Source organism: Tachyglossus aculeatus, chromosome 21, assembly GCF_015852505.1.
Source record: "Tachyglossus aculeatus isolate mTacAcu1 chromosome 21, mTacAcu1.pri, whole genome shotgun sequence".
NCBI lineage: Eukaryota > Metazoa > Chordata > Mammalia > Monotremata > Tachyglossidae > Tachyglossus > Tachyglossus aculeatus.
The window spans coordinates 19,039,509-19,057,864 of record NC_052086.1 but is presented as its reverse complement, the minus strand read 5'-3'; the positions used below and the strand labels follow the sequence as shown (position 1 = coordinate 19,057,864).

Genomic DNA, 18,356 nt, shown 5'->3' with positions numbered 1-18,356 from the left:
GCTTTCCTTGTTGTTTTCCCTAACTGTAATCTTTTTAAATATCTGTCTCCCGCACTAAATTACAAACTCTCTGAGGTTTAGGGATCTTGTCTACCAACTCTATTTTATCCTCCTAAGGCCTTAGTACAGTGCTCTGCATACAGATAACACTCAAAAAATACCACTGATTGACTGATTAATTATAGCAAAGATGATAATATTTAGGTGCCAGGCACTGGGGTAGAAACATGAAAATATCAGATTAGACACAGTCCCTGTCCCCTAAGGGGCACATAGTATAAAAAGGAGAAAGAACAGGTGTTTTATTCCCTTATACAGATGAAGGAACTGAGACACGGAGAAGTAAAGTGACTTACTCAAAGTCTTTCAGCAAGCAAGTGAAAGAGTTTAGGCCAGACTAGAACATAGGCCTCTTGGCTCCCAATACCAGGCTTTTTCCTAAGGCACACTGCCTCCTCCTTCTCGAGCCCCTCAGGCTCAAACAAAGAGTCCAGGGGGTTGGAGAGAACCTCTGGAGTCTCATTTCTTTCTGACTTTCTCCACCTCTGGAAGGAGTCAGAGAAAGGGGAATGTTCTGCTTTGGACTTTCTCACTTTTGTAAGAAGTTTCCTCCAATCATCATCATCCTGACCCACAGTGCAATCAGAAAGAGAGAGAGAGAGAGAGAGAGAGAGAGAGAGAGAGAGAGAGAGAGAGAGAGTGTGTGTGTTTGTGTGTGTGCATGCAAACACAAGCCTTCTGGGTTGCTTGTGGCATTATTTTATTAAGAGGTTGCTGCCTCCCCCTCGAGACTGTAAGTTCGTTGTGGGCAGGGAATGTGTCTGTTTACTGTTATATTGTACTCTCCCAAGCGCTGTGTTCTGCACAGAGTAAGCGCTAAAAAAAGATTGAATGAATCAATCAATCAATAGTATTTATTGAATGCCTACTCTGTGCAGAGCCCTGTACTAAATGCTTGGGAGAATTCAATAGAATTACTAAACACAATTCCTGCCCTAAAGAAACTGCTAGGCAACATAATAGCTTGCTCAAAGATGTGAGGGGAGGCCAAAGAGCCCTCCCGACTACCAGAGTGGTTTTGAGACAGAAGAATTTGAGGACCATGGTTGCTAGGCTAGAGGAGTGGAGTTTAGGGTTTGAAGGTGGAGGGTACGATGGAGATGGACACTACGAAGAGATGGTAGAGTAGAGTGGTGAAGTGACTCGTGCCCAGAATGGCTTTCGTCTTCACCACAATTCTTGGCCTTACATCCCACGACTGGACTCATGATGCTGAATGAACATTTTCCATCCCACTAAGATACAAGGAAAGGTGAGAGAAAGCCACATAATCTGGAATTTTCTTATTCTGCTTGAAGGATCTATAACCACCGTCTTCCCAATTTGTCTAGGGTCAGGAGATTAAGTTCTCAGAATGACAAAGAGGTAACAGTTAGGGAAGTCACTATCACCTTGAGATTCTGGGAGGGCAGCTTTCAATTTCCCAAACAGTTAATTGCCAAAACCTGCTGTTTCTTCCTTCAAGTCACCGTTCAGGTCCAACTCTGCCTCTCTGAATGCTAGTGGACCATTCATTCGTTCATTCATTCAATCATATTTATTGAGCACTTACTGTGTGCAGAGCACTGTGCTAAGTCCTTGGCAAGTACAATTTAGCAATAGAGACAATCCTTGCCCACTCCGGGCTTACAGTCACTGTAAGCTCTGAATGCAAGGCAGAGACCCCCCCAAACCCCCAATTCCCTGACACAGCCTCATGTGTAGCCAGTTTACAGGTCATAGAGATGAGAAGCTGCTTGGCCTAAAGAGCACTGACCTGGAAGTTAAGAGATCTGGGCTCTAATGCCAGTTCAGTCACTTACCCGCTGTGTGAACTTGGGAGACTCCTTAAACTTCTCTGTGCCACAGTTTCCTCATCTTAAAGTGGGGATAGAATTCCTGTCCTTCTTCCTACTTAGATTCTGAGCCCCACGTGGGACAAGAGCTGTTTCCAAGCTATCTTATGTTTAACACAGTGCTTGGCACATAATAAGCACTTAGCAAATACAATCCTTATCGTTATTATTATTGCTACAACTATACTATACTATAACCATAACTATTAATGATAGTAATAATAATAATGGTATTTGTTAAGCACTTAGTATCTGCTAAGCACTGCTCTAAGCACTGGGGTGGATACAAGGTAAGCAGGTTGTCCCATGCGAAGCTCACATTCTTAATCCCCATTTTACAGATGAGGTATCTGAGACACAGGGAAGTTAAGTGACTTGCCTGAGATCACAGATCAGACAGGTGGCGGGGCTGGGATTAGAACCCAGGTGTTCTGACTTCCTAGCCACAACCTCCTATCTTCAGTCCTGGCCTGGCCATGAGGACCCAAACTCTCACTCGTTTGCATGAGGGAGAACATCCCTTGTTCTAATCACGAGCTGAGATGGAGCCCCACCAGGCCTGTAGCACACTCCTCCAGCACTGGGAGAAAATGGGCTTTCCATCGTCCATAGCAGCCCAATTCATTCATTCATTCATTCAATCGTATTTATTGAGCGCTTACTGTGTGCAGAGCACTGTACTAAGCGCTTGGGAAGTACAAGTTGGTGACTTATAGAGACGGTCCCTACTCAACAACGGGCTCTGGGCCCCCTTTACTGGAACAGCAAAGAGCAGCAGGATTCACCCTCGCTGCTTGGGATTTATTTACTCAGAGCTCATCTTCTTCGATAACAGTTGTTTTTCAGGAGGAAAATGGGGAGACCCCAACTGCTGGGTGATGAAGTGGGGGTGACCACTACACAGAGAACTGCCCTGTCCTGGCTGAGAGGACAGAAGGCCGGAGAGGGGAATGTCAACAAATACTCCCAGTTTCTTTTCCAGGGCAACATCTGGAGATGAATCACTGAGAGGAGAGCAAGCCGGAGCGGGAGGATGCACCAAGTCACATACCGTTCCCTGGGTGAGAATGGTGCAGGCTTCGGCCGGGACCGGGGAAACACAATTGCTCAGAGACAATGCAGTGGGACTGCTGGCTACATTCTGGGGCTTGCCGGAAGTCTTGGGGCCGGGTCTCTGGCCAGTTAAGACTGAGAAAGAGTGATTTTCTTCTGTTGCAGAACTGGCTCAGTTCCAACAGTCCAGATCTTGGGAAAAAGTAGCTCAACATAGTGCCAAACCAACTGAGCACACCAGCACAGGGACTCCCAATCTCCCAGCCCAGAGGCTGGCCCGATTCCAGCCCTCTGTTGTACGTCTGCACTAGAGAAAACTTGGGGGTTGGGGGGCAGGGGGTGGGAGGCTCAGCGGGAGACGTCACACAAGTTGGAGTCTTGGGCTGAATTTGGGGTTTTGGTTTGCTTCTGATTCTCGGGACCCCCACGGACCCAAACCGGACACTTGGTCACTTGAACAATTGGGATTGCTTTCACTCAGTTGAGCGGGTGATTTATTGAGCCCCTACTGTGTGCAAAGTGTTTAGAATTAAGAGTCCAAAAGTGTTAGAAGACTTGACTCCTCTCCTGAGCTCAAGGAGCATCACACCAAATGCAAACAGATTTCTGGCTCCAGCCAGGGGCGGCCTCTCATTCCCAGAGCTGGGTCCGAATCGGAACAGCTTCCTTGGGGACAGAGGCTCTCAGGAGCATCTACTTCTCACCTCCATGCCACACCTCCCACCCCACCCAGAGATGCCCCAGTGGGAACGCTGATACCAAAGAGTCAGTGTGAGACACTGCCTAGTGGTTAAATCACGGGTTTGAGAGTCAGAAGGACCTGGGTTCTAATCCCGGCTCCGCCACTTGTCTGCTGCGTGACCTTGGGCAAGTCATTTCGCTTCTCTGTGACTCAGTTACCTCTTCTGTAAAATAGGGAATGAGACTATGAGCACCTTGTGGGACAGGGACTATGTCTCACCCCCTTAGGGGTTTAGTACAGTGCCTTCACAAATACCATGAATAAAAAAGAAGGGGGATTCCCCTGGCTAAGTCTGCTCTAGCTTGTATCTACTCCAGAGTTTAGTACAGTGCTTGAAAATAGTAAGCACTTCACAACTGCCATGAAAAAAAAAAAGAAGGGGGATTCCCCTGGCTAAGTCTGCTCTGAAGCCTGACCACCAGTTGGTCTTTCAAGTTACTCAATTGCCAGAACCCGCCCTGCCACTCCTTCTCTGTGAATGTGCTATTTTGGGACCCGAGACAATGGGAATGGGAAAGGCTTTCCGATGGCCGTCCAATCCAGCCTCTACACTCCTTAGACTATTGTGCACCTGAAAGTCATTCATTCGGCCTGTCTGCGATTCAATACTCAGTTCTACCTCATCTTTTATTTTTTTTTCAGCTAAATTGTCCCCATTGTCTAATCTGCATTACAAAGTCTTTTTTCTTTGATTACATTCAATTTCTTTTCAAGTTTCAGAAAGATAGAATCATAAATAATTCCTACCCTCTTCTTTCTCATTACCTTGCATTGCCTTTTCTTTCTGTCATTAAGGTCTCTTATTTTCCCCTTCCTCAATGGTGCTCACTAAGCCTAAATCCCACTCCCTGCTAGCCGTGTTTGGATCCAACTTTCCAGATGACTTTTAATAGTACGGTACACCATGCTCCTATCCCCATGAGCAGTTTCACCATTTCAGAACCCAGCCGAGAGAGATCCCAAACCCTAAAATGACAGCATTTGGCTTGCCCGGGGCAGTTCCTAAGAAGCGCTTTTTCTAAAGGAGCAGAGTGAGTCGGTCCTTGGCAAAATCAATAGGATCCACTTGAACACTTTGGGGAGCCGAGAACCCCGTTTATCCTTACGGAGATGGGTCTTTCTACCAAAGTGAGATACATTCGCTTAGAAGTGCTACATTCCCACCCCATAAGGCACAGAGAGCCAACTCTCAATTCTCCATGGCAACGGCAGCCAGGGATACATGGAAAATGGAAATCCACTGATAATCCAAAAGTCTCCATTTATCCGTTAGTTCTAAACCCCTCCAGAACCAAGGTTTATAGCTGAACTAGCAAGCCGCAAAACGGACAGGTTTTCATTTTACTTCTCTCTGTTCTTGAACACCCTCTGATGGAGTGGCGGTGAGCCATTAAATGGCAACCTGCAGATGGTGTAAGGTAAAAGAAAGAGAAATCAGGATCCTAACTAATCTGCAAACTAGAAAATCTGCCAGATGACGGTGGGCTCTATGTTCTCCGATATTTTCAGAAGTGCTCCTTGTCCCTTGTGGGACTTAGGCAAGTCACTGAACTTCTCTGAGCCTGTTTCCTCACCTGTAAAATGGGAATTAAGTCCTACTCCCTCCTAACTAGACTATGAGCCCCAAGCAGTACAGGGATTGGGTCCACCTTGGTAACCTTGTATCTATACCAATGTTGAGAACCGTGCTCGGCACATAGTAAGCGCTTAACAAATACCATTTTCAAAAAGTACTTTTTCATTCATTCATTCAATCGTATTTATTGAGTGCTTACTGTGTGCAGAGCACTGTACTAAGCGCTTGGGAAGTACAAGTTGGCAACATATAGAGATGGTCCCTACCCAACAACGGGCTCACAGTCTAGAAGGGGGAGACAGACAACAAAACAAAACATGTGGACAGGTGTCAAGTCATCAGAATAAATAGAAATAAAGCTAGATGCACATCATTAACAAAATAAATGGAATAGTAAATATGTACAAGACCTGCTACGTTTCCTGGTGCTCCTTTTCCCTAGACTGAAGATTTCTCCCTTGCATTTGCAGTCATCACGGCCCCCACTTTACTATCTGTCCTTTATCACAGTGAAATATTGCTGCTCGTTCATCTGAACTCTCCAGATAAGACCGGGATAATTCTCCCTTTGTTATTCATCAACTGCTCCTACACACTGAGGGCAACCTGCTTTACACAAACAGTTCATTCATTCGATTGCATTTATTGAGCGCTTACTGTGTGCAGAGCACTTGGGAAGTACAATTCAAAAACCAATAGAGACAATCTCTGCCCACAGTGGGCTCAAGGTTTTCAGTTCCGACTTCTCGATCATGTTTTTTTACAAAAGCAAATCCCAATTTTAGCCTGTTCAACACTAAGGAGAACGATACCCTAATAAATTCATCGAAAAATGAAAATTTTCCACCCTCCTGACTCCATTTGTATCTGTATCCCATTTGTATCCATTTGTATCCCCCTTTCAGACTGCGAGCCCACTGTTGGGTAGGGACTATCTCTATATGTTGCCAACTTGTACTTCCCAAGCGCTTAGTACAGTGCTGTGCACACAGTAAGCGCTCAATAAATACGATTGATTGATTAATTGATTGATTGAAGCGAGGAAGCCAGGAGTTCAACGGGCATCATCAGTTTTCTGCAAACAACTTACCCTGATCATAGCTTTCCCCTTTGCACAGTACCTGGCTTTAATATAGTTGTTATCGGGTGGGTCTTTTTCCAGTTGGTCTTTCTCCAATACTTCTCCGGACGCCTCGAGAGATTCTTAAATTTATTTCATCACTTCTCTTAGTCTCTTTCGGACGGGTCTTCCAGGCCCAGGCGGCTTGGCCTGGATTGCACTCTTCCCAGTCCTTCCAAATGTCAGAATCCACCTCTGCCTTGGCGTTCAGATCCTCCTTTCCCGATTTGCCTGATGTCGGGGTCACGAAACCGTCCCAAAGTGGAATTCTCCAGGCGTCCCGGGCCCTGGTGGGGCGGTTGGTCTCCTCTAAATCCCCTGGACTCCAAACACGACCGAAGGCAAAGCTCCCAACTGCGTAGTGGAGGAGGAGGAGGGGACAGGTTTTATTATTGCTGTGGCTGTTGGGTTGTTGTTGGGTTTGTTTTCTTTTTTTTATTATTATTAATAAAAATGACCCAAACGGGACGAGCTGCCCTTCAAGCTTCCTCCTCGTGCCAACCCTTCGAAGCCGGAATTCTTCCCCACCAAGCGGACTGGTCCCAGGGGTGGCGGGTCAAGGGAAGCCGGGCGGCCAAACTTTACCTCTAAAAGACGGTTTGGGAGGGAGAAGCGAATCGGGAGCTCCCCACCACGTCCTTCCCAGACTTGGGCAGCCAGACAGGGGAGAGGCGACTCCCCGTGCCTTCTCCCCGCCTCGAAAGAGCCCCGGAGCCGGCAGGAATTTCCCGACCCTCGGGGCTCCCGGGGGGTGGGGAGGGGGAGGAGAGGATGGGAAGGGGGGAGGGATGGGAAGGAAGGGAGGGAGCGGGAGGAGGAGGAGAAGGAGAAGGAGAAGGAGAAGGAGGAGGGGGCCTCTCCCCGCCTGGTCTTGGCTCGGCAGGCCGGAGCCCCGCACGTCCCGGGAGAGGGGCAGCTCCCCTCCCGGGGGGAACCTCGGAATCGGTTGGGCTGGACCCCCGCCCCCCAAACTCTCGTCCCCGGCCAGCCCCTTCTTTCTCCTCCTCCTCTTCCGCGGAGCCGGCCCGGGGAATCTGACCGGCACCGGACAGGACCGAGAGCCCTCGTCCTCAGGGTCCGGAGGGAAAGGCGGGGAGAGGGGGTCTCCGGAGCCCCCTGCTCCCCCGTCTGTTCCCGCCTTCCTTCCCCGGGGCTTCCCCCCCCCCACGGGGCTCGGTGGGGGGAGAGGGCGAGGGGAAAGGGGCTTCCCGCATCCGCCCCCTGCCTCGGCTGCTCCCGGGCCACCGACCTGGCCAGGTGCAGGTGCTGCGGGGCGTCTCCTCTGGGCGCTCCCCCCCCCCCCCCCCCCCGGCCGCGGCGCGCTCCTCGGACCGGGGGGCCGGGGGTGGGGGGCCGAGGATGCAGGAGGATGCAGGAGGGTGGAGGAGGGTGGAGGATGGAGGAGCGAGGATGGAGGAGGGTGGAGGAGGGTGGAGGATGGAGGATGGAGGAGTGAGGATGGAGGATGCAGGAGGATGGAGGAGGATGGAGGATGGAGGAGGATGCAGGAGGATGGAGAAGGATGGAGGACAGGGGATGCAGGAGGATGGAGGACGCAGGAGGATGGAGGAGGTTGCAGGAGGATGGAGGAGGCAGAAGGATGGAGGAAGATGCAGGAGGATGGAGGACAGAGGATGCAGGAGGATGGAGGAGGATGGAGGACAGAGGATCCAGGAGGACGGAGGATCCAGGAGGACAGAGGAAGATGCAGGACGGAGGATGGAGGAGGATGGAGGACCGAGGATGCAGGAGGTTGGAGAAGGATGCAGGAGGATGGAGGACGGAGGATGCAGGAGAATGGAGATGGATGGAGGACCGAGGATGCAGGAGGATGGAGGATGGAGGACCAGAAGCCGAGGACCAGGGAACTGGCGCCCCCTGCAGCCCACCTGCCACCCCCTACCACTCCCCTGGCGGCTATCCGGGCCCAAGGTCGCCCCTTCCCCTCGCCCTGCTCCCGCCAAGCCTCTCTAGGACAGGGCCGAAGGCCCAAGGCTTAGTTGAGGACTGAGCCCTTCAACGTCTTATGATAATAATAATAATAATAATGGTATTTATTAAGTGCTTGCTATGTGCCAAGCACTGTTCTAAGTGCAGGGGGAGATACAAGGTAATCAGGTTGTCCCACGTGGGGCTCACAGTCTTAATCCTCATTTTACAGATGAGGGAACTGAGGCCCAGAGAAGTTAAGTGACTTGCCCAAAGTCACATAGCTGACAAGTGGCGGAGCTGGGATTAGAACCCACGACCTCTGACTCCCAAGCCCGTACTCGTTACACTAAGCCACGCTGCTTAACAAGACCGAGAAGCCCAGAGGAAAAGCCACCTGTGAAGCGGGAAGTGTCCTCCACCTCTTCCCCTCCCTCCGGTCCTGACTCTAATCCCCGCATCCCATGGGGCTCCTGAGACTGCTGTACCCATTAATTCATTCATTCATTCGTTCAATCATATTTATTGAGCACTTACTGTGTGCAGAGCACTGTACTAAGTGCTTGGAAAGTACAATTCGGCAACAGAGACAATCCCTACCCAATAACGGTCTATAAGGAGGGAGACAGACAACAAAACAAAACAAATAGATAAGCATCGATAGCATCAATATAATTAGAATTATGGACTCTCGAACAAGTCGCCTTCACAGCCTGGGGAATCGGAGGGCTTAGACAGAAGGCCAGGCCTTGCTCCGGCCTGGAGAGACAGTCAGACAGAGAGAACACCTCCGCAATTCCAGGGAAGAGAGCCAATCCCCCAAGAGCAGGGCTGGCTGGACTATTGAGGTTCAGGGTTGCAGCCTCACTTTCCCAGAGGAAGAACAGGAGTCTCCCAATATAGACCCTTGGAGAACTAGGCCAGTCCGGCACTTCCAGGAATGGCCCTGGGCTTGGACTTGTTACCCCAAAGATCCTCTCAAGTGTTCCTGCCCTCCTGCAGGATTTTGTTCCACACTGTCTTCACACCCCAGAATACATTTCAGGAAGTTTGATTGGGTCACAGAGCACCACCAAAACTGCTTACACCCCTTTCTCCTTCCCAACTTGCCTTGCCCGCTTTCTTGGAGGGTTCGGCAGAGCTCTTGGTCTTGATGATGTGGAGGATGGTGGGCTGGAAAGTTGAGTTATTTGGCCAGGTGCCCAGAAGAGGTAATCTCCGAGACCTGATCTGATCTGTTTTCACAGAGAGCCTCTTGCCACCACACCTGGGCTCCTCCCTTAGTCAAACAAAGATGGCTCAGCTCAAGTCTTATCCAGGCTCTGCCTGAATGTAGCATCTGCTTTGTTTCTTTAGTCAAGGGCCTGTAAACTGCCCGAGCAAACACCTGAGGAAAGTTTTCCTCACCAGGTGGTCACCAGAAAGTCCTATTTCCTTGGGGACTTGGAGTTTGGTTAGTTTAAGGGAGAAAGAAGGGACAGTAAAGTCCTAAGGATGGGGAGAGGGAAAGATATCCTGACTCTGAGAAAAAAAGACTATAATAATAATAATCAATCAATCAATCAATCAGTCATATTTATTGAGCACTTACTGTGTGCAGAGCACTGTACTAAGCGCTTGGGAAGTACAAGTTGGCAACATATAGAGACAGTCCCTACCCAACAGTGGGCTCACAGTCTAAAAGGGGGAGACAGAGAACAAAACCAAACATACTAACAAAATAAAATAAATAGAATAGATATGTACAAGTAAAATAAATACATAAATAAATAGAGTAATAAATATGTACAAACATATATACATATATACAGGTGCTGTGGGGAAGGGAAGGAGGTAAGATGGGGGGATGGAGAGGGAGACGAGGGGGAGAGGAAGCAAGGGTCTCAGTCTGGGGCATTTATTAAGCTCTTACTATGTGCAAAGCACTGTTCTAAGCACTGGGGAGGTTACAAGGTGATCAGGTTGCCCCAGGGGGGCTCACAGTCTTCATCCCCATTTTACAGATGAGGGAACTGAGGCACAGAGAAGTTGTGACTTGTCCAAAGTCACACAGCTGACAGTTGGCAGAGCCGGGTTTTGAACCCATGACCGCTGACTCCAAAGCCCGGGCTCTTTCCACTGAGCCACGCTGCTTCTCAAGATCTTAGATCTTAAGCAATCGAGACCTCGTGGAGCCGTGCTATTGCTTCCACTGAGTGTTTTAAAGTCAATGGTGAGGAGTTTTTGTTTGATGTGGAGGTGGATGGGCAACCACTAGAATTTCTGGAGGAGTGGGGAAACACGGTCTGAACATTTTTGTAGAAAAATGATCTGGGCAGCAGAGTGAAGGTGCCTTGATAATGATGATAGTGTTTATTAAGCACTTACTATGTGCCAAGCACTGTTCTTGGTGCTGGGGGAGATACAAGGTAATCAGATTGTCCCACATGGGGCTCAAAGCCTTAATTTCCATTTTACAGATGAAATAACTGAGGCACAGAGAAGTTAAGTGGCTTGCCCAAAGTCACAAAGCTTACAAGTGGTGCAGCCAGGATTAGAACCCACCAACTCTGACTCTCAAGCCCTCACTCTTTCCACTAAGCCACGCTGGCATGCCTAAGTTACAGCTTTGCAATTTCATGGTCTGTCGGAAACATTTAGGTTCTTTCAGTTTCAGAGAGAATACAGCCTCAAAAAACTGATTTTGGATTTTTCCAAGAAAGTATGGTTCAACTATGAGTCCCAGCTGAAACAATGCCCTATCATTTGTTGAGTAAAAATTATGGCTAATCTGTATTTGGTTTATTTGGAGAGCTTTTTCTGCCATCCCTTTCATTTATAATTAAAGTTGGCCTCAGAGGTCATTTTGACCCACAATACCTTGATGATACCAGAAGACCCAGGATGGTCAAGACCAGTGATAGCCATTTCCTTGGGAAAGGAAAAGGAATGGAAGGAAAAAGGGACAAGGGCAAGAAGCAAGATAAGGAGAGGGAGGGGACCTGGAGAAGGAAGGGGAGAAGAGGAGGGGAAAAGGGAGAGGGAAAATGCTCCAGCAATTCCTGACCCTGGCCCTGACCTGAGTTTATGTGAACTACTAAGTCCATGCAATTCCTATTGGAGGAAACCAACACAATGTCCATCTCCCTAAAGGAGCTCTACCCTCCAGGAAGGGAAATGGAGCTCCAGATAAAAGGATTCCCATTTAAAATGAGACACACACACACACATACAAATACACACACACACACACACATACACACAGGGCTTCCCACTGACCTTCTTTAAAGGAGCCTCTTAGAAATAACAGCAAGAGCTGTACTCCAACCATAAAGATATCTGCAGAGACAGTAATCAGGAGGAAATAGTGACTTCCGCCTGCTAGGGCATTATTCATTCTAGTGGACTGGGGGAGTGGGGGTCTGCTCAGTTGCCATTTTTTTGGTTGAAGCTTCTGTGAGAAAGGATGTGAGCCAAGGCTGGCTAGGGAACTTCTCTGCCCCCTTCAGAAATCCCTCTTGGGCTTCTCTCAAGTGGGCATTCTCAGATCAGACCCGAAAAATATCCCTTACTGATCCTATTGCTGCTCCTGGAAGAAACAGAGATGACAAAGTTGACAAGTTGTAAACTGGAGACTTGGTGCTGTAGTTATCACAGGGTGTGGCAGCTGTCAGAGCAAGAGAATTGCCACCTAAATGATAACAGAATTGTGTCATTTTTTAAGTGTTTACTATCTACTAAGTGCTGGGGTAGAGACAAGGTTATGGGCTGGTACACAGTTCCTGCTTACAAATGATGAAACTGCATCGAGATGATGAGACTGTAACTCCTTGTGAGCAGGGAACATGTCTACCAATTCTGAGCCTACTACAGTGCTCTGCACACAGTAAGTGCTCAATAAATATGATTGATTGCTTGCTGGATTGATTGAAAGTGCCCCTGGAATTCGTGGCTTAGCGGAAAGAGCACAGGCTTGGGAGTCAGAGGTTGTGGATTCTAATCCTGCCCCGCCACTTGTCTTCTGTGTGACTTTGAGCAAGTCACTTAACTTCTCTGTGCCTCAGTTACCTCATCTGTAAAGTGGGGATTAAAACTGTGAGCCCCATGTGGGTCTCCCCCAGTACTTAGAACTTAGAACAGAACTAAGCACATCATAGTAAGTGCTTAACAAGTACCATTATTATTATTATTATTAAGTCATTTGGGACCCTGGTGACTTAATCTTTGTTGACCTATAAATCACTTGGGCATTTTCAATTTCTCTTCACCCAGCCATTCGTTAAATCAAGATAAACTTTTGAATCATCCATTGAGACAGAGTTTTTGTCCATCGAGCTAAATTCCAGACTCATTGTCCCTAAAGTGAGAGACCTGAAGTAATTGTCTAGATTTCCCTCCCTGGGAGCACCCCAAGGAACTTAGAAATAGAACCAGACACTTGAATTCATTTCCAAGTTCTCAATTTAAGGGTAGAATAAAGGGGCACAGACACAGACAGTCATGTATATCTAGAAGAAAGCACCGCAGAAAGGGAAATTCAGCTCAGGTGACTGAAAAGGCCAATTCAGGACCCAAATTTCCAGCCACATTGGGCACACAAAAGTATCATCCCTTGTTATGAAGTAATGTTTGATGTTTGCATAGCGTGGCCCTGTTTTTTCTGCCTCCAAAGACAATCAACATCAGCATAAACAGAACAGTTAACACAGGACCTATGATATGCAAAATAAATTATGCAGTAAGAACAGTGCCCCATCATATCCCACACCTCAAAACAAAACCCCAACCAATATTGTCTCTCCGAGGGCTCGTCCCGGTTTCCATAGAGAAGAAGTGTGGTCTAGTGGATGGCTTGGGAGTCAGAAGGACCTGTGTTCTAATCCTGGCTCTGCTACTTGTCTGCTTTGTGACCTTGGCGAGTCACTTAATTTTTCTGAGCCTCCCTTACCTCATCTGTAAAATGGGAATTTTAAGAGTGTGAGCCCCACATGAAACAGAGACTGCGTCCAACCTGATTAGTTTGCATCTGCCCCAGCACTTAGGACAGTGCTTGCTATATAGTAAGTGCTTAACAAATACCATCATTACTATTATTATTATTAGAAAGTAATGGAAATAGGACATTTCCTAAGGAGACGGAGCTCAGCAGTAACAGTATGTCAGCTAAAGCAGCAGCAATCACAGTCTTTGAAGTTGACTGAAAAACAATGACTAAAGCTGCTATGTTGCATTTTTGCTGTCTACTAATCTTCTCTGTGGTCTCCATGGTCCCCTCTTCCCCTCTGACCAGCTGATCTGCCTGAGGTGCTAAACATCAGCTCCCCTCTCCCCATCCCTCATGCCTAGTGGTGATCAATCAATCAATCAATCAATCAATCGTATTTATTGAGCGCTTACTGTGTACAGAGCACTGTACTAAGCACTTGGGAAGTACAAGTCGGCAACACATAGAGACAGTCCCTACCCAACAGCAGGCTCACAGTCTAGAAGGGAGTGGGGATGATGATGGCATTTATTAAGTGCCTACTATGTGCACAACACTGTTCTAAGTGCTGGGGGGGTTACAAGGTGATCTGGCTGTCCCCTGGGGGGCTCACAGTCTTAATCCCCATCTTCCAGATAAGGTAACTGAGGCCCAGAGAAGTGAAGTGACTCACCCAAAGTCACACAGCTGACAAGTGGCGGAGCCGGGATTTGAACCCAGGACCCCGTGCTCTTTCCACTGAGCCACGTGGCTTCTCTGTGGGTAGCCAGCATCCTGACTCTGCTGCTGGGATACTCTGAGCAAGGTTGGGGTGGAGAGGGAAGGGGGCAAGTCACAGGATCAGTCAGCGCTTTTCAGCTGGGCAGCAGCCACTAGAGGAAAATGCAGATGGGGATTGCTCTGAGCAAGTTGGGACATCTGGTCAGCTCACCTCCAAAAGGATTCATCAGGGTACTGCTTCTGCTTGTGAGGTGGGAGGGCACCTGACAGTCTTGGTGGCTACTACTGCCTCAGGAGAGTCTGGCCCACTGGAATTATGCATAAATAGTAATAATAATAATAATGGCATTTGTTAAGCACTTACTATGTTCCCAGCACTGTTCTAAGCACTGGGGAAGATACAAGTTGATCAGGTTGTCCTATGGGGGGGGGGGGGGGGCTCACAGTCTTAATCCCCATTTTACAGATGAGGGAACTGAGGCACAGAGAAGTAAAGTGGCTTGCCCAAGGTCACACAGCTGACAATTGATGGAGCCAGGATTTGAACCCATGACCTCTGACTCCAAAGCCCGGGTTCTTTCCATTGAGCCACGCTGCTTCTCTAATCCCATCTCTAACCTAAACCTCTAAATTCCCTAAATTCCACCTTGTTCAGAGGAACTCCTTTACATCCATGTCCATTGACCAAACAGCTCTGCCAATTGTCCCTGGCCTTTCCTGTTCATACATTACTGGTCACCCTCCCTTTCTGGATAAGTTGGTGCACTTCTAAGAAAGTCTTCGAGCCCTCGCTTGATGATAGCATTCAGAATCTCCCCCCACCCTCCCTTTTTTCTTCATGAGCACAACAATGTGAGCAAGAATTCTGCTTCCTAAGTGAGGGGGTGTTTCACTTTTTCCCAAAATACCTTACCTCCTCTGTAATGGGAATGTAGAATACAATTGAATGAATGAATGGGCCTGGGAATCAGAAGAACCTGGGTTCTAGTCCTGACTCCACCACATGTGTGCTGTGTGACCTTGAGCAAGTCACTTCACTTCTCTAGGCCTATTACCTCATCTGAAAAATGGGAATTAAGAGTGGGAGCCCCGAGTGGGACAACCTGATAACCTTGTATCTATCCCAGCACTTAGAATGATGCTTGGGCACATAGTAAGTGCATAAAAAGTACCATAGTTATTATTAATTCTTCTTATTATTATTCTTATTAATCCCCTGGGCAGTAGCCAGGAAATTTTCAAGACTCTCCTCCAGAGGGTTTCACCTGGAAGCTAATGGTGGTGGAAGTTGGCTGTCCCCGCCTGCATCAATTCTCAATCTCTCTGGCCAGAACAGCTCGAGTCTCCAGTTGGCTTTCAATCTGTTGCTAAATTTGCTTTGTGGCATGCCCCAGATTTCTCCGGCTTTTGAATCTGTAATTGTTTTTTATTTTCTTTCCAGCCTCACACCTCAGCGGGCTTTGCTTTTCCCCCAAAATGTGCTTTTGCTTTGGAAATTTTCCATTAGTGTCCATATCATACCTTCTCCTAGAGTGCTTTTAATCAGTTTATCCCTTCCAATTCTTTTTCCATTTTAATTAGCCAAATCAAGTTAGCTCCAGGGGTCAGTTTACAGCAAGGGCTCTGTTGTACTTGCTGGACTTCTCTGTGCACCTGCTGGTCCTCTCCGTGTACATGCTGGTCTTCTCTATAGAACAGTGCTTTGCTCATAGTAAGCGCTTAACAAATGCCATCATTATTATTATTATTATTGAACCTGCAGGTCCTTTTTGCCTACTTGCTGGACCTGTCTTCATTTCTGCTGGTTGAGCAGGATCAGAGACACCAAACTGTACTAATTGGGTGACACAGTTACCAGTTGGACACTTCCCCCCTCCCACTCTGCAGGCAGGTTGGACATGGCACGCAATCACACACAAACACACATACACATACACCCCTGCATGCACACAAAAATTCTCCACGTACATATATGGGAAACAGCATGGCCTAGTGGATCACGTACCGTCCTGGGGGTCAGAAGGTCATGAGTTCTAATCCCAGCTCCGCCACTTGTCTGCTGTGTGACCTTGGGCAAGTCACTTCGCTTCTCTGTGCCTCAGTTCCCTCATCTGTAAAATGGAAATTAAGACCGTGAGCCCTATATGGGACAGGAACTGTGTCCAATCCGACTATCTTGTATCTACCCCAGTGCTTAGAACAGTGCCTGGCCCATAGTAAGCACTTAACAAATACCATAATAATAAGAAGAATAATCACTGTTCTTAATTATTAGTAATTAGTAACGTGGCTCAGTGGAAAGAGCACAGGCTTTGGAGTCTGAAGTCATGGGTTCAAACCCCGGCTCTGCCACTTGTCAGCTGTGTGATTTAGGCAATCACTTAACTTCTCCGTGCCTCAGTTACCTCATCTGTAAAATGGGGATGAATCAATCAATCAATCGTATTTATTGAGCGCTTACTGTGTGCAGAGCACTGTACTAAGCGCTTGGGAAGTACAAGTTGGCAACATATAGAGGCGGTCCCTACCCAACAGTGGGCTCACAGTCTAGAAGGTGGGCTCACAGTCTGGAAGATGAAGACTGTGAGCCCCCCGTGACACAACCTGATCACCTTGTAACCTCCCCAGCACTTAGAACAGTGCTTTGCACATAGTAAGTGCTTAATAAATGCCATTATTGTTATTATATTATTATAGTAATATTAGTAATTATTATTATTATTATTCTTAAGAACAGTAGCTTTAACATCCTCCAGGACAAATACCAACAAGTAAGTTAGACGCCATTTTCATAACGCAAGAACCTGGTTCAATCAATCTTATTTATTGAGCGCTTACTGTGTGCAGAGCACTGTACTAAGCGCTTGGGAAGTACAAGTTGGCAACATATAGAGACAGTCCCTAACCAACAGTGGGCTCACAGTCTAAAACCCAGATAGAAGTTCATGTGAGCTCGTTGTGGGCAGGATTGTCACTCTTTATTGATTTACTGTACTTTCCCAAGCACTTAGTACAATGCTTTGCATATGGTAAGCGCTTCCCAGGACTGGGAGTCAGATTACCTGGACTCTAATCCCAGCTTTGTCAACTTGTCTGCTGTGTGACTTTGAGCAAATCACTTCACTTCTCTGTGCCTCAGGTTTCTCATCTGTAAAATGGGCATTAAATACCTGTTCTCCTTCCCTCTTAGAATGGGAGTCCTATGTGGTATAATAATCCTCCCCATCCCCCCCACCCTACCTCCTTCCCCTCCCCACAGCACCTGTATATATGTTTGTACAGATTTATTACTCTATTTATTTTACTTGTACATGTTTACTATTCTATTCATTTTGTTAATAATTTGCATCCAGCTTTATTTTTATTTATTCTGATGACCTGACAAGTGTCCACATGTTTTGTTTCGTTCTCTGTCTCCCGCTTCTAGACTGTGAGCCCATTGCAGGGTAGGGACCATCTCTATATGTTGCCAACTTGTACTTCCCAAGCGCTTAGTACAGTGCTCTGCACACAGTAAGCACTCAGTAAATACGATTGAATGAATGAATGTATATGGGAAACAGCATGGCCTAGTGGATCGCGCACAGTCCTGGGAGTCAGAAGGTCGTGGGTTCTAATCCCAGCTCCTCCACTTGTCTGCTGTGTGACCTTGGGCAAGTCACTTCACTTGTCTGTGCCTCAGTTCCCTCATCTGTAAAATGGAAACTACGACTGTGAGCCCTATATGGGACAGGAACTGTGTCTAATCTGCCTATCATGTATCTACCCCAGTGCTTAGAATCAATCAATCAATCAGTCATATTTATTGAGCGCTTACTGTGTGCAGAGCACTGTACTAAGCGCTTGGGAAGTACAAGTTGGCAACGTATAGAGACAGTCCCTACCCAACAGTGGGCTCACAGTCTAAAACAGTGCCTGGCCCATAGTAAGCACTTAACAAACACCATAACAAGCAAGTCACTTCACTTCTCTGTGCCTCAGGTCTCTCATCTGTAAAATGGGCATTAAATACCTGTTCTCCTTCCCTCTTAGAATGGGAGTCCTATGTGGTATAAGGACCATGTCAGACTTGATTATCTTGTACCTAGCCCAACATTTAGTGCAGTGCTTTACACATAGTAAGTGCTAACAAATACCACAGTTGTGATTACATTAAAAGAGGCCGGCCACTGGAGGTTTTCGAACTCCACTTTAGATTGGAGGCAGCAAGAGAGCGAGGAGGCCGATGCATTAGTCAAGCAGTGATGTGACACCCCACCTGGACCAGCGGAGTGGCCGTTTGGATGGAGAGGAAAGGTCAAAAATATTGCAGAGGAAAAACCAGATTTAGTGACAGATTCAATATGGAGGTTGAAATA

At 47.4% G+C, this 18,356-nt stretch overlaps 1 protein-coding gene across 2 annotated transcripts in view; it reads right to left on the bottom strand.

Annotated features, from left to right (window-relative positions):
• Positions 1-7,004, bottom strand: part of ADORA2A (adenosine A2a receptor) — a 47,104-nt gene extending 40,100 nt beyond the window's left edge. Inside the window, exon 1 of one of the 2 annotated variants that reach the window (XM_038763005.1) lies at positions 6,357-7,004. The gene's annotated coding sequence lies outside the window, so the exon portion shown is untranslated. The remainder of the gene's footprint in view (positions 1-6,356) is intronic. The other variant, XM_038763006.1, reaches the window with a different exon arrangement.
• Between the last annotated feature and the right edge of the window lie 11,352 nt (positions 7,005-18,356).